Here is a 13946-nt window from a genome sequence, read left to right as displayed (position 1 = left end):
TAAAAAATGGATATAGCTGTTAGGGATACAATAAGATTATGAACCTCCAGAATCTATGTATGACCGGTAAGGACCACCATATATGTAAGAAGGAGCCTGTCTCTTGACAACCTCTCCAGCAGAGTGACACCAGGATGCATTTTATGCAGTCTAGTTGGCTCCAGATACCAGTGGTACAAAACGTATCTGTATTTTCCTTAACATGTACAGTGATAGAGGATTTTACTACATCTGACCATATATCTGCCCAATCTTCTGAATTCAAGTCCTCACCAAAATCTTCTGGAGTTCTTCTTATGAAGGAACTTCTAAGATTCATTAGAGGTCAGCATTGAATAATTCAGTGAAGATATGAGGTCTTTAGATTACTGTTGAGGCAATGATGTTCAAAGTCAACAGCCTAGCAGAGATTCTGACAGAGGAGGACAGGGCAAAGTGTCTAATTTGCAGACAAGGCCAGATTAACAATAAGGCTGCAGCCCCAGGCCTCTCCACATAAATAGGCCCAGGCCAGCCAGGAGGGGAGGATGGGATATATTCTTTTTTGAAAACATTTTTTTGTAAGGGCACCTGGCGTGGGGAGGGAGAGAGGGGTTCTGGGCAATGAGCGGTGATGTGGACTGCCCGCTGGTGGCTTCCTTGGTTGAATAGGAGCTGTTCCGTCATTGGAGAGCAACAGGCAACCAAATGCGAGGCTGTCTGTTGCTGAGTGGTGTGGGGGGGGGGGGCTGCTCCTACAGAGGCTGTGTGTGACCCGTGCTGTACTAGCTTCCATCCAGTCCCAGACCCAGGTCAGCGGAGCTTAAGACAACAGGTAGGATCATTTTTTTTCAACGGGATATGTGACAACAGGGGATATGTGAGAATAGGTCCAACGGGATATGTGACATCAGGCCCAACAGGGACTATGTGAAAATTGAATATGCATGTGTGAATGGCCCGTGTGTATTAGCATAGGAATCAGTTCCTTTTCTTACAACAAAATTACCAACTTTTTTAATGGAGATGATACCCAGGTGCCACTGACAGTTAACTGTGTTTGACTATTTTTAAGTCTGCTCAGATGTATGAACACTTGAAGAAAAGTTATATGTAGCAAATCTTATACATTCCCCTTTGGCCATTTGAGGTGTTAGGAGGTATGAAAATGACCAACAACTGATAACATTATCACACATATTCTGCTTTCTGTATTGGGTTGCGGTCTCATGGCTGCCCTCTGTATTGTGTGGCGGTGACAAGATTGTCCTCTGTGTTGTGTGGCAGTCACATGGCTGCCCTCTGTATTGTACGGCCGTGACAAGTGTGCTATGTGTTGTATGGTGGTCACAAGGGTGCAGTGTATTGTGTGGTAGTTACAAGGGTGCTGTGTATTGTGTGGCGGTCACAAGGGTGCAGTGCATTGTTTTGTGGTCACAAGGGTGTTGTGTGGGCTTCTGCATACTGTAGCACATCCACTTCAAGGTTGGATGTGCTGTGCATTCAGAGATGCTTTTCTCCCATGGTTAATTGAGTTACTGTTGCCTTCCTGACAGCTGGAACCAAGCTGGCCTTTCTCTTCTGATGTCTCTAATTAACAAGGTATTTCCACCCAAGAACTGCCGCTCACTGGATGTTTTTGACTTTAATTTTGAGCACTATTCTGTGTAAAGTCTAGAGACTGTTGAGACAGTGAATATATATATATATATATATATATATATATATATATAAATAAATTAGGATCAATATAGAGACACACAGCAGTGTATTTGTATACTACATATGTATACTGTAACAAAACCGCACCCTTCTCTTGGCACTTTTGTCACCTTTTGTTACAAGAACACCCAGTAGACATCAGCAACACAAAACTTCTTGTTTTCAATCAAACATATTTATTGTTGGCATCACAATAAATAACACTTCTGTCAGGATGACACCAGCAAGCAATACCTTTACTTGCACCTCCTGGTGATCCTAAACACTAACTAGACACAGTACAGCTCCCTACTGACTGGCCAACTAGTTCAGCATCAGTCACATTTGAGAAGAGCACAACTCCAGGTTAAATACACAGGTCTCCTCCCACAGGCTTGGATGACTGACAGGTGACACTCCCACCTTGTCTTTAAAGGATGGCTCCTCAGGTGTTCTGTAAGCCTAATCACAGCCACCCCTATCAGCTCTGTGGATACAGACACATTAAAGCATGCAAGTAAATTACTTTTTACATTTACTTTACAACATGTCTCTGACCTGTACATTACTGAACTTAAGCCCAGTGCTACACATGTATATAACTTGGTCTGCAGTCTTTTACCTGCAGACAGTTAGCACCATAGCTAATTCCACTATTAGAGGCCTGTGGCAAACCACTCCTATTGCCACAATACATAGATTTAAGTTTTATGTTTTTGTTTATTTTTCTTCAATTTTTGGCACCCTGTCTTTTGTTCAATATTAACCTGAAAATGTGCATTTTTGATGTATGTTTCTGTTAAAGCACTTTATGCAAAAATAATCAACTATTGTTTCTATTTTTGTCTTCAATGGTCAATAAATTAATATACCTTTACCTCTCAACTGTGATGCATATCACAAGTATGATGCATAATATGGGCATGTATATAGGAGATTATGGTGTTTGTGAGTGGTACTCCGCATTTATACTCGGAGCATATAGCTTGTGAGAGCATATGGTTTATGCTGTGAGTTATAGTTAGTAATGATGAGAATTGTAGTGCTAGATATACATATTTATTTTATCCTAAGGGGACACAATTATTTACTATTATTTACTATTATAAAGGGGGCAATATCAATTATTTATTTATATAAAGGGGACACTAGTATTTTATTTAATTTATTAGGAGGGCAACACTTACAGTGAACACTTGTGGCACTACATTTGTTCAATATCCCACCCCAGAAGACTGGTCCCAATGCTGAGTAGCACTGGGGTCTTGCACAATGACAGTGCCGTAACGAGGGTGGTGCGGGTGGTGCCGTCGCCCAGGGCGCAAGGCCAAGGGGGCGCAGCAGCCGCCCGCTACCTGCCTCCATACCTTCAGCCCTTAAGTTCCGAGAGAGAGAGAGACATTTACTTACAAGAGTTTGAAGCTTCAACCCTGAAGGCCCGCAGTGAAACGCATGTGCGTTCCACTGACAGGAAGTTCGGCATTTGGAACGCAAGTTTGCGTTCCAAATGCTTGAAGCTGAAAACTCTTGTAAGTAAATGTTAACTCTTGTAAGAGTCTCTCTCTCTCTACTCACTTTAATTATGCATGACTGTTGCTACCTTCCTTTCAATTTCCATTACTTTTTAAACAATTGATGACTTAAACTTCACTTTACCTCCCTCTCTGGTGTGATTTTTGCAGCAAATGCCATTTTTAAGTGGTTCTGAGACATGGTCATTTCGGAAGACATTTACATACTACTCGATGCAGTTAACACTGAGCTGAACGCTGGAGCATTCATTCTCTCTCTCTCTCTCTCTCTCATGTTTGTTTGAGGGACAATGATAACATATCACAATTTTTGTCACAATATATTAAACGCACTTAAACCTACACATGTTAACTGCATAAAATATTACAATACCTATCGCTATATATTTTTATTTTTGCCATAGTTTAAATGGTCATTAGGGCAGAGAGCAGGTTGTTAATTTTTTGGAATCCCACCACTTTGTGTGCATATATATATATATATAAAGAATTATTTCAGTAACGTGCTAGCCACACCCGCATTAGGTTGGCCACACCCACTTGTCAAATGCCACACCCACTTAGATGGGGGGCGCCGGTGCCCTGTGTCGCCCAGACAGCACTGCGATAAGGTGTAATGACATCATATACTGCAAAGGTGTAAGCCGAGGTGGAAGGACGTCGTACACTGCCGAGGTGTAAGGTCGTCATATACTGCTGAGGTGTATGGCGTCATATACTACTGAGGTGTAAGGACATTATATACTACTGAGGTGTAAGGACATCATATACTACTGAGGTGTAAGGACATTATATACTGCTGAGGTGTAAGGACATGATATACTGCTGAGGTGTAAGGACATTATATACTGCTGAGGTGTAAGGACATGATATACTGCTGAGGTGTAAGGACGTCATATACTGCCGAGGTGTAAGGACATCATATACTACTGAGGTGTATGGCGTCATATACTGCTGAGGTGTAAGGACGTCATATACTGCTGAGGTGTATGGGCGTCATATACCGCCGAGGTGTAAGGATGTCATATACCGCTGAGGTGTAAGGACATGATATACTGCTGAGGTGTAAGGACATGATATACCACTGAGGTGTAAGGACATGATATACTGCTGAGGTGTAAGGACATGATATACTGCTGAGGTGTAAGGACATCATATACTGCTGAGGTGTAGGGAAATCATATACTACTGAGGTGTAAGGACATGATATACCACTGAGGTGTAAGGACATGATATACCACTGAGGTGTAAGGACATGATATACTGCTGAGGTGTAAGGACATGATATACTGCTGAGGTGTAGGGAAATCATATAATACTGAGGTGTAAGGACGTCATATACTGCTGAGGTGTATGGCGTCATATACTGCTGAGGTGTAAGGACATGATATACTGCTGAGGTGTAAGGACGTCATATACTGCCGAGGTGTAAGGACATCATATACTACTGAGGTGTATGGCGTCATATACTGCTGAGGTGTAAGGACGTCATATACTGCTGAGGTGTATGGGCGTCATATACCGCCGAGGTGTAAGGATGTCATATACCGCTGAGGTGTAAGGACATCATATACTACTGAGGTGTAAGGACATGATATACTGCTGAGGTGTAAGGATGTCATATACCGCTGAGGTGTAAGGACATGATATACTGCTGAGGTGTAAGGACATGATATACTGCTGAGGTGTAAGGACATCATATACTACTGAGGTGTAAGGACATGATATACTGCTGAGGTGTAAGGACATGATATACTGCTGAGGTGTAGGGAAATCATATACTACTGAGGTGTAAGGACGTCATATACCGCCGAGGTGTAGAGACGTCATATACCGCTGAGGTGTAAGGACAATATATACCGCTGAGGTGTAAGGACAATATATACCGCTGAGGTGTAAGGACAATATATACCGCTGAGGTGTAAGGACAATATATACCGCTGAGGTGTAAGGACAATATATACCGCTGAGGTGAAGCTCAAACAATATTTCAAGCAAAAGCATTGATCAGGGGAAGGATGTAATATGATTTTGCCGTCAAAAGCCATATGGCTGACAGAGTTACTGAACAATATACAATAAATGTATTAAAATAAAGACATGAAAAGAAGACTTTATAAAAATCCCAGATAAACATTAATATGCATGCCACAAAAGATGTCCAATATTCATTTCATATTTGATATATTTCAGGTATTAGAATCACTAATATATTTTGGATTGTGTATTGGTGTTATAATCAATGGGGACATTCATTGAAGAGGGAAGCTAGTATCATATGAATAACAGCCTCCTGTAAGTCAGTATATACATTTTATGTGGGCTGCCCCTCTCAATGTACTTTACTGATCTACCCTTCATGTGATCAGGAAACAACCAATCAAATTGTCAGTAATGTGACATCAGAGCTTCAATGTTCTTTATATATACGTTTCCTCCTAGTAGTCTCTCTAGTAATAAAATACCTCCCAATATCCCTTGTTTCCCACCACTCCCCGTCTTGTTTTTCTTAAATGTTTAATCCACCTACTATCAGCTAGTTAATCTACTTTCTCAGTTTTCCCTCACATAATTCCCCATATATGTGACCTTGGATGTAAAAGAGTTAACGTTAAAGTTGTCTTTGTTCAAATTAATGCAAGGACGAAGTTAAGCAGTTTATGTTTAGTAACACTTATTTAGTTATGGAGGTTTGTACTCCGCTCTAGGCTGGCTCAGTGCCATGTAAGCCACACAGCTCTTCCTTACTCGCCAAAGTCAAGGTCTTATGATGTATATAGATAATGCACCTGTTTATTAGCGATGTTTCTAGAAATACGTTAAAATATCATTATACCCACATCTAATGTATTTTCACTCTAGTTTTCTTAGCCCTGAGAGATGCTCTTTGTCTTATTAGTTGGTATAATGCCTTATATGATACACATGCGCGATTGTGATATGTCTACATACTTAGAACTTCAAAAACTGAGGTCTTTGTCTTAGTAAAACAGAGTTTTTGCAAATACCAGACCTGTGTGTGTATTTCACTTTCTCGCTGGCTGACCGTATTGCTGAACCTTATCTCATCACTGACCACTAAAGAAATATCGATGACATATGACATAAATAATTGATGAATTCTTAAACAGGAAATAAATCGCACTGAGCAGACTTCATTCCTCCTTACTCCTTAATTCTTAAATAATGCATTTCTTATATTGAGAAACACAAAGAACAAATAATTAGGTGCTAACATGTAAAATATCATAAATTAATTTGCCAACCGCTGCTACAACATACAGCAGATGCTGTTTCTGCCAGATGTATGTAGAATAAAACTAACAAAAATATAGAAGAGCGCTGGTTATGATGAAATGTTATTAAGTCTCATATTTAAGAATAAAACAATTTATACAAATATATAAATAAAAACATAACCAAATCATGTAATAAAATATATATTCCTTGATTGTGGCAAATTCAAAAGCAGTAATTGATAAATCCCAACTCCTCAGCACCAATACTTTGCTGGTTACAATTAATTAGTAACCCTTATATATGCAAATACAGATGGTCACAGAAATGTCATCCATAACTCCTAGAAGTTCTGTAACAATTGCTTGTTCAAAGAATCAGGACAACAGAGTCCCTTAATAAATTGAGTGGTTAGAATGCATTGTCCAAAAACAATTCTACATAGCAATCCAAAAATATTCCAAATGACAGTAGGATTGTTCAGTCAGTATTTAAATAACTGTTCACAACTGGTATTTAGGATAAAAAAAATCCCATTGAAAAATATGACATAGTCCATCAAATTTAGGCAACAGTTCAAGAAAAATTCTGTTGTAAGCAGATGTAATAAATGTCATACCTTAATTCAGAGGGAGCACTCCAAACTTTATGCAGTCCACATAGGCATTGGAAAGGCCAAAAAACCACTTTGCTGTTGATATACGAGAAGCTGAGTATTGCAGTTGCCACTAATATCAAATGATGCGTTTCTCCGCCTCCGAAGGGGGCGGTTCATCAGAGGAAAGGCATTTAATTTAATATTTAGCAGCACGCTGTAACGCGCGTTTCGCTAGTGATCTTTTTCAAGGCAACCAGACGTAGTCTCTAAATCGATCTCTTATAGCGTATGACTCCGCCTCTGTTCTACATCATCCTTAGTAACGTTTATTAGCAACAAAGACGTCCGGATATTGAGTGTCAAGACTGCTGACCAATGGATAGAATTGTAGGGTTATACCCGTCTCCATATAGCGTTGAGTCTAGAGGCTATGTCGGGTTGCCTTGAAAAAGTTCATTAGCGAAATGCGCGTCAGCGTTACAGTAAGCTGCTAAATATTAAACTAAATGCCTTTCAGTCCAGAATATTGAGATCGATAGTTATCACACTATTAGCTTAGAATAGAACTCCAGGGACTGTTTGTTATATATACAAGTAATTATAGTCTAGATAACACTGGGGTCAGCTCTATAGGAGACAAGTATTAGACTAGGGGCAGAGACTATATGTTCTGACAGGCCCTATTTAGGAAGGGAGAATTATATATGCGATAACTCCCAGAGGCATTATGAAGATCTAGAATATCTATTATTTACTCGATTGATTGAATCCACCTCTATCTGTTCTAGATCAGCATTTATTTATTCTGCCTGCTCTAAAACTAACAAGCAAAAGATAGTTTTATCTGAGCATTCAGTCATGGGAGGAGGTTTATTATTTCCATTACGTTTATAGCGTCGCGCTATGGTAGTGTTAAGTTGCCATTTTTAACAGTGATTTACATCTGTATCTATATAATCAACATTTCCATTTTTTAATACTTCACTAATCATTGTTTTCTTAGTATATAATTCTTATTAGAATGTATGCATTTTAATATATATCAATAAAGTTTATTAAGTTTTAATTATCACACTGAGTGCCCCATAAATACATTTCCCACTTTTTTCTCTCTGATTCTATTCAATAAATAATTGATGGTAAAAATCATTAATTCATTACATTTAGCTCAAGTTAACAGAATTGGATAATATGTGGGAAAACATGAGCATAATATTATTACACTGTGAAAGGGCTCATTTAGTCATGTATGAATCTAATGCACCTCCTCTCACAGAAAACACCTTATACCTTTGTCATTTCTATTTTGCCCTGTTATCCCCACCCCCTTCCCTGACTCACCTGCTATCTGTGTTCTGTCAGCTCTCCTCTGTCATGTCTTTTCTCACCTGTAATTTCATTTCCCTCAGGGGAAAATATAACTAAATCTTTGTAATGTGATAAGCAGCTATTTCAGACATGGCCAGGGTGACACTTCAGTGGACATGTAAGACATATATTTTTTCTCTAGGACAGCAAGGAGTGACCCATACTTGCCAACTTCGCTCCTCTCCCCTCCTGGAGATTACAGAGGGGAGGTTAAGTTGCAAGTGTGGGTGGGGCGTGATGCCACAAATCATATTATTTTGGCCCTGCCCCCTATCCCAACTATAAATCTGTCCACACATTTTAAATTTACTTCCCCCTCCAATGCAACATGATATTGCCAAGATGCAAAGGTACTCCTTTTCTTTGCTTTACTTTCCTTAATGACTCAGGCCCACTAAGTTTAAGAAAGCGAAGTACAAGTGCTTCTTCTGTCTCAAAATGGGACACAAGGCCACTGTGTCCACTGTGTCAGTCCCTGTATGTGTGTGTACCAACTGTGTCTGTCCCTGTAAGTGTATACCCTCTGTGTCTGTTCTTGCATATGCCCAGTTTGTCTGCTTCTGTATGTGTGTGCTAGCGTGTCTGCTCTTGTGAATGAGTGTGTGCCCATTGGGTCTGTTCCTGTATGTGTGTGCCCATTGGGTCTGTTCCTGTATGCGTGTGTGCCCAGTGTATGCACCTGAGTATGTGTGCCAAGTGTATGTATCTGTTCATGCATGTTCTGTTCTTGTCACTTTCCCTACCTGTGGCTGCTGGTGTCCTTAGCTCAGTTGATGCTTTTCTGGATCCTGGAATGTTGGGAGTCGTATTTGGGGAAAAATAGGTGCATAAAATGTAGAAAACTCCAACCAGCCCCATGTTAAATCAATAAAACCCACATTTAATAATTAGACCTCCCTCCAGCCTCAACATTTAAATAATAATATCGACATTTGATAAATAGATCTATTTCCCTCCAACCAGCCCTGACATTAAATTAATGGCATAAACATTTAATAAATAGACCTCCTCCCCAAACTCAGCACCACATTCAGTTAATAGCCCTCAAACCACCGCAGCATTACATTTATGGTCCCACCACCCCATGTTCAATTAATGTGCCCCACCAATAAATTAAATTTCCACAACGTCAGCCCACAAATAAAGTAGCACCCATTAATTAATTAGCCCCCACCTAAAATCCACCATTAATTTAATAGCCTACCTCCCACCCCCATTATGTTAAGAACCCCACTTCCTTTCATTCCTCACACATTATATTAAACCCGCCCCACACACAATATATATATATATATATATATATATATATATATATGCCAGCCCCCTCAACCTTTATCCAGCCCCAGAATAATGCAGGAGGCCAATGACTGTCCCAGAGTCTCCATATGTAAATGAATTATTGTTATTTTCTTTAAATCGCCCCCACCAAAATAAAAGACATTAGTCGGCCTCCTGAGGCCAACAGCCTACTGGGATAAGTTCTGGCAGGTTATATGGCCAATCTGCTCCTGAATGTGGCGGATAGTCACAGAGAGGACTGTTGGTACATGGACTCTGGAACCACCAGACACTTCAGTTGTAACAAGCACTGGTTTACTACAATGAGTGTGACTCCATCACAGTGAGAGGGCTCAAGATCCTGACAGCAACGGAAGTCGGGATAATTACAGTCCTCTTGAGGATAAAAGGTAAAACTGTATTTACAAATATTGAAGACGTTTTGTTCATACCAGATTTAGGAACAAATTTGATTGCACTAAGCATTCTAGAAAACAAATGTTACAAAGTAGAATTAGCAGAAGGCAAGTGCACTGTGCAAAATAAAAGAGGGACTGTAACAGCTGCCCATTGCCAGCAACTATATGTCTTAGACACTGAAGAGTGTTATACAATGGCTACTTCTGACACAAGTCAGACTATGGAACTGTGGCACAAGCATTTAGGACATATTGAATATGATAATGTGGTAACATTTTTGAAAGGGATGATAACAGGAATGGCGGTGAATAATCCTGATAAACCAATTTGTGAGAGTTGTATCTAAAGTAAACAAACCAGACAACCCTTCCCCAAGTCAGTGACAAGAGTTGAGACTTCATTAGCGTTGGTGCACACTGATGTATGTGTCCTATGGAGACTGAGTCAATTAGTGGATACCGCTACTTTATGACTCTGATTGATGATTACACGAGGATGACACAAGTATATTTCCTTAAAGCAAAAAGCGAACTTCTAAATAAGACCATGATCAAACATTCCCTTACACATAGACTATGTAATAGTTTATTATAGTCTCCTCTATCTCATCAAGCAAATGTTTATGTAATCCATTAAAATGCTAATAAAGAAACCATGCATTAAAAAATGAATCTCTGCAGCCTTAAACTGGGCTATAAAACTCCAGACATTATATGAATGTGTTTGGCTCAGTTAAGTTATTTCTCATTAGTTAGTTATAGCATTAGTTATATGTCTGTAAGGTCATAGTGATGTATAATAATAGGTGATTACATCACAGGCTTTGGGCAGGGAGGTTTGTACAGTAATCTTATCAGTGCTTCAGTGTCTTTAGAGGACTACTGAGATCAGTTGACAGGATGTATAAATTACTGCTCATACTGATGCTGTGGATTATTCTACTACAAGAAGTTTACGCTTCACCAATACCGGCAGGATGGAGGCAGAGGGGCCATGTGAGAAAGAAAGAAGAGGGGATATCCGGAATGGCAAAGTGGCTGGTTGGAGGTGCTGGACTTGTGCTGGTTGGAGTGACCTTGTGTCTCTGTTTTAGCAGACGATTCTATAAAAAATACGGGGACAAAGTTCCATTGGAAGAACTTAATTCGTTGCTTCCCAAACCTTAGCAATATTATTCATTTAATATATTACCTTAGAAAAAACATTTGTTTGTCAAGTTTGAGTTAATTATGTGATTTGTGTGATATTGAATCATTGATGAGAAATCTCACATGGTTTAGGATTTCACTGTAACATAGAAATGACCTCACTGCACTATTATGGGAACCTGTATGTAGGCATTTGCAGAGATAATGAGTTAATATATTGTGGTGTCTGTCAGTATGGATCTTGTGTGTAATTTATGTTAATCTGGGTCAATATTGTGTATGTAGCATGTTACACACTAATATTAATATAGTAGAATAGATATAAATATAAGCTGTTGTTGGGTTTGGAGATGACAACAGACACCAAGCCCTTCCCCTCTCACCCCTCAAACATTGGCTACAAATAATATTTAACCCATAGCGCTGATGAAATAGATTATAATTAGAGAATCCCTGAAAAATAGGGGATTATTGGCCACTAATTTGTACTATTATTTTTATAGGCTAAATATGTGTTTTTATTACAATCAACAGACTTCCAGTGGGTAATATTGATTGTTTTATAATCAAAGTATTCTTTATTTGGTTATCATTTGTTTTGTACTGAAGAGAACATTTTCACAACAGGTTCCAGCATGCACTGACAGACCATGGCTCTTTTGTATACTGGCTATTGAAGAACTACAGGTGCCAGCATGCACATGGACAACAGTGCAACTAAGGCTTGTAGTGCCACAAGTGTGCACTAAGGGGGGAATTCAGTTAATCGCGATGTTCCTCCAAACATTGCGGCTGCACAGTTTTTCTGGTACTACGGTAGAAATCTCTGCTCATTTTTCCTCGTACCTCTATTTTTGTCAAAATCTCAGCCGCAAAGTGTCTCCAAAATGTCCTCAAAACATTATGCGGCTAATTGAATTCCTTCCTTTAAGTGTTGGCCCTATTTATATAAAGAAACATTTAATTGTGCATTGGGTTTGTCTAAAACAGAAGGGAGGGTTTTCTTATTTTCTTTCTTTCTTTAGTTATGTTTTCTTGTTCTGATAGCCAAGATAGCTAAAACTGTACAGTGTATGGGCTACCTCGTGTGTCTGTACCACGTCTATTTTTCTTTACTCATGGGACATTTGACTTTTTGTATTCATCCCAGGTATAAAAAATCATGAATGGCGCTTTTAAAAAAAATATGGTTTTATATCTGGTTTTAAATTGATAAATCTCTTGGTTTACAAACCGCAAATATAATCGCCCCAAAACTTCTGGTTTTGGTCATTCTTCCCCAATAACTCACTTTAAAAAGTAGATGTGAATAACTATTTACTAACGAGCAGCTGCCATCATTTTAATCTGAGAAAAATAAGGTGTCAAATAACGCTGACACTCCTATTCCTTTTATCATGGGATTTAGCGATCAGTCTAGAAATAATAACAATACTAAACATTGTAAATAACACTGGCACCTTCTTTTAACAGGTTGAGTTTTAAAACAAATTGTATCTATAAAACTTAAAGTGATTATTTTAAAACGTTTTTACAACAACATCAAATAAATATAATAAATAAATCAATAAACATCATACGCAGAGGATAAGACAATCAAACCTGAATTTGTCACAGGGCAATATTTATAGCTAAATGTGAATGTACAATAAATATTATTATTTATTATTATTATCTTTGACTTATAAGGCGCCACAAAGGGTCCGCAGCGCCGTATATTACATATACAGAAAACAGAACCAAGACACAACATGATACACAAATATATACAAACACAGGTGACAGGGTAAAGCAAATCAGATTATATCTGACAGATAGTGAAAGGGATGGTAGAAATCAGCAAGAAGAAGGCCGAAGATTAATAAAACAGGGAAAACAGGGCTAGGGATGCAGGCCAAGAGGTACAGAGGGTGAAGGAACAGTAGAAGGACCACACAAGGAAAGAGGGCCCTGCTCATGAGAGCTAACAACCTAAAGGGAAGGGGGAGACACATAAAGGGTGGTACTAACTGGGGGAGAGAGCCAGGACAAGGAAGTTAGGAGGACTGATAAATAAAAAGGAATAAACAAAACAAAACATTTTTATTGCTGATTTTTATTTTAAGAAGAATTGGTAGAAATTGGAGGATTTGGATTAGTATGGTGGTCATACGCTCCATCTCATTTATATACTAATTGTTTTCACATCTGTGGCTGTTATGCTTACAATAAGGTTCGAACGTCAAGCAAAATCTCTGTATAACAGTCACCATATATGAAGAAATGGACCCGACTCTTGACAACTTCTCAGACACAGGGAAGAAACTCTCAGTTCCACCTAAAGGGATTTTAAAATAACAACCAAGCCCCCAACTGTGTCCACATAGGATAGTTGTAAGAATAGGGACTTACTGATAAAAGTGGATGTTACACCTTAAATCTCAGTTCAGTTACCATAGTCATTTTAGGTGTAACAATTACTTAGTTTAATTGGTAGATGTATAGTGTGTCTGTAGAATGTAGAATACAGGTGATTGTTTCACCACAATTTCTCTGGGCCATTTTGATTCCCCCATGGACTCTCACCAACAAATTTGTGTAGTTTGGTGAAAAGTTTCACCTGTCTGGCAAATATTTAGGCATCTTATTGTTACATCAGGACACTTGGGACTGACTGTTTTGAGTTCTTTTTACTTTGACCAAGTG

Source organism: Mixophyes fleayi, chromosome 8, assembly GCF_038048845.1.
Source record: "Mixophyes fleayi isolate aMixFle1 chromosome 8, aMixFle1.hap1, whole genome shotgun sequence".
In the NCBI taxonomy this organism is placed as follows: domain Eukaryota; kingdom Metazoa; phylum Chordata; class Amphibia; order Anura; family Limnodynastidae; genus Mixophyes; species Mixophyes fleayi.
This window is presented reverse-complemented; position numbering follows the sequence as displayed.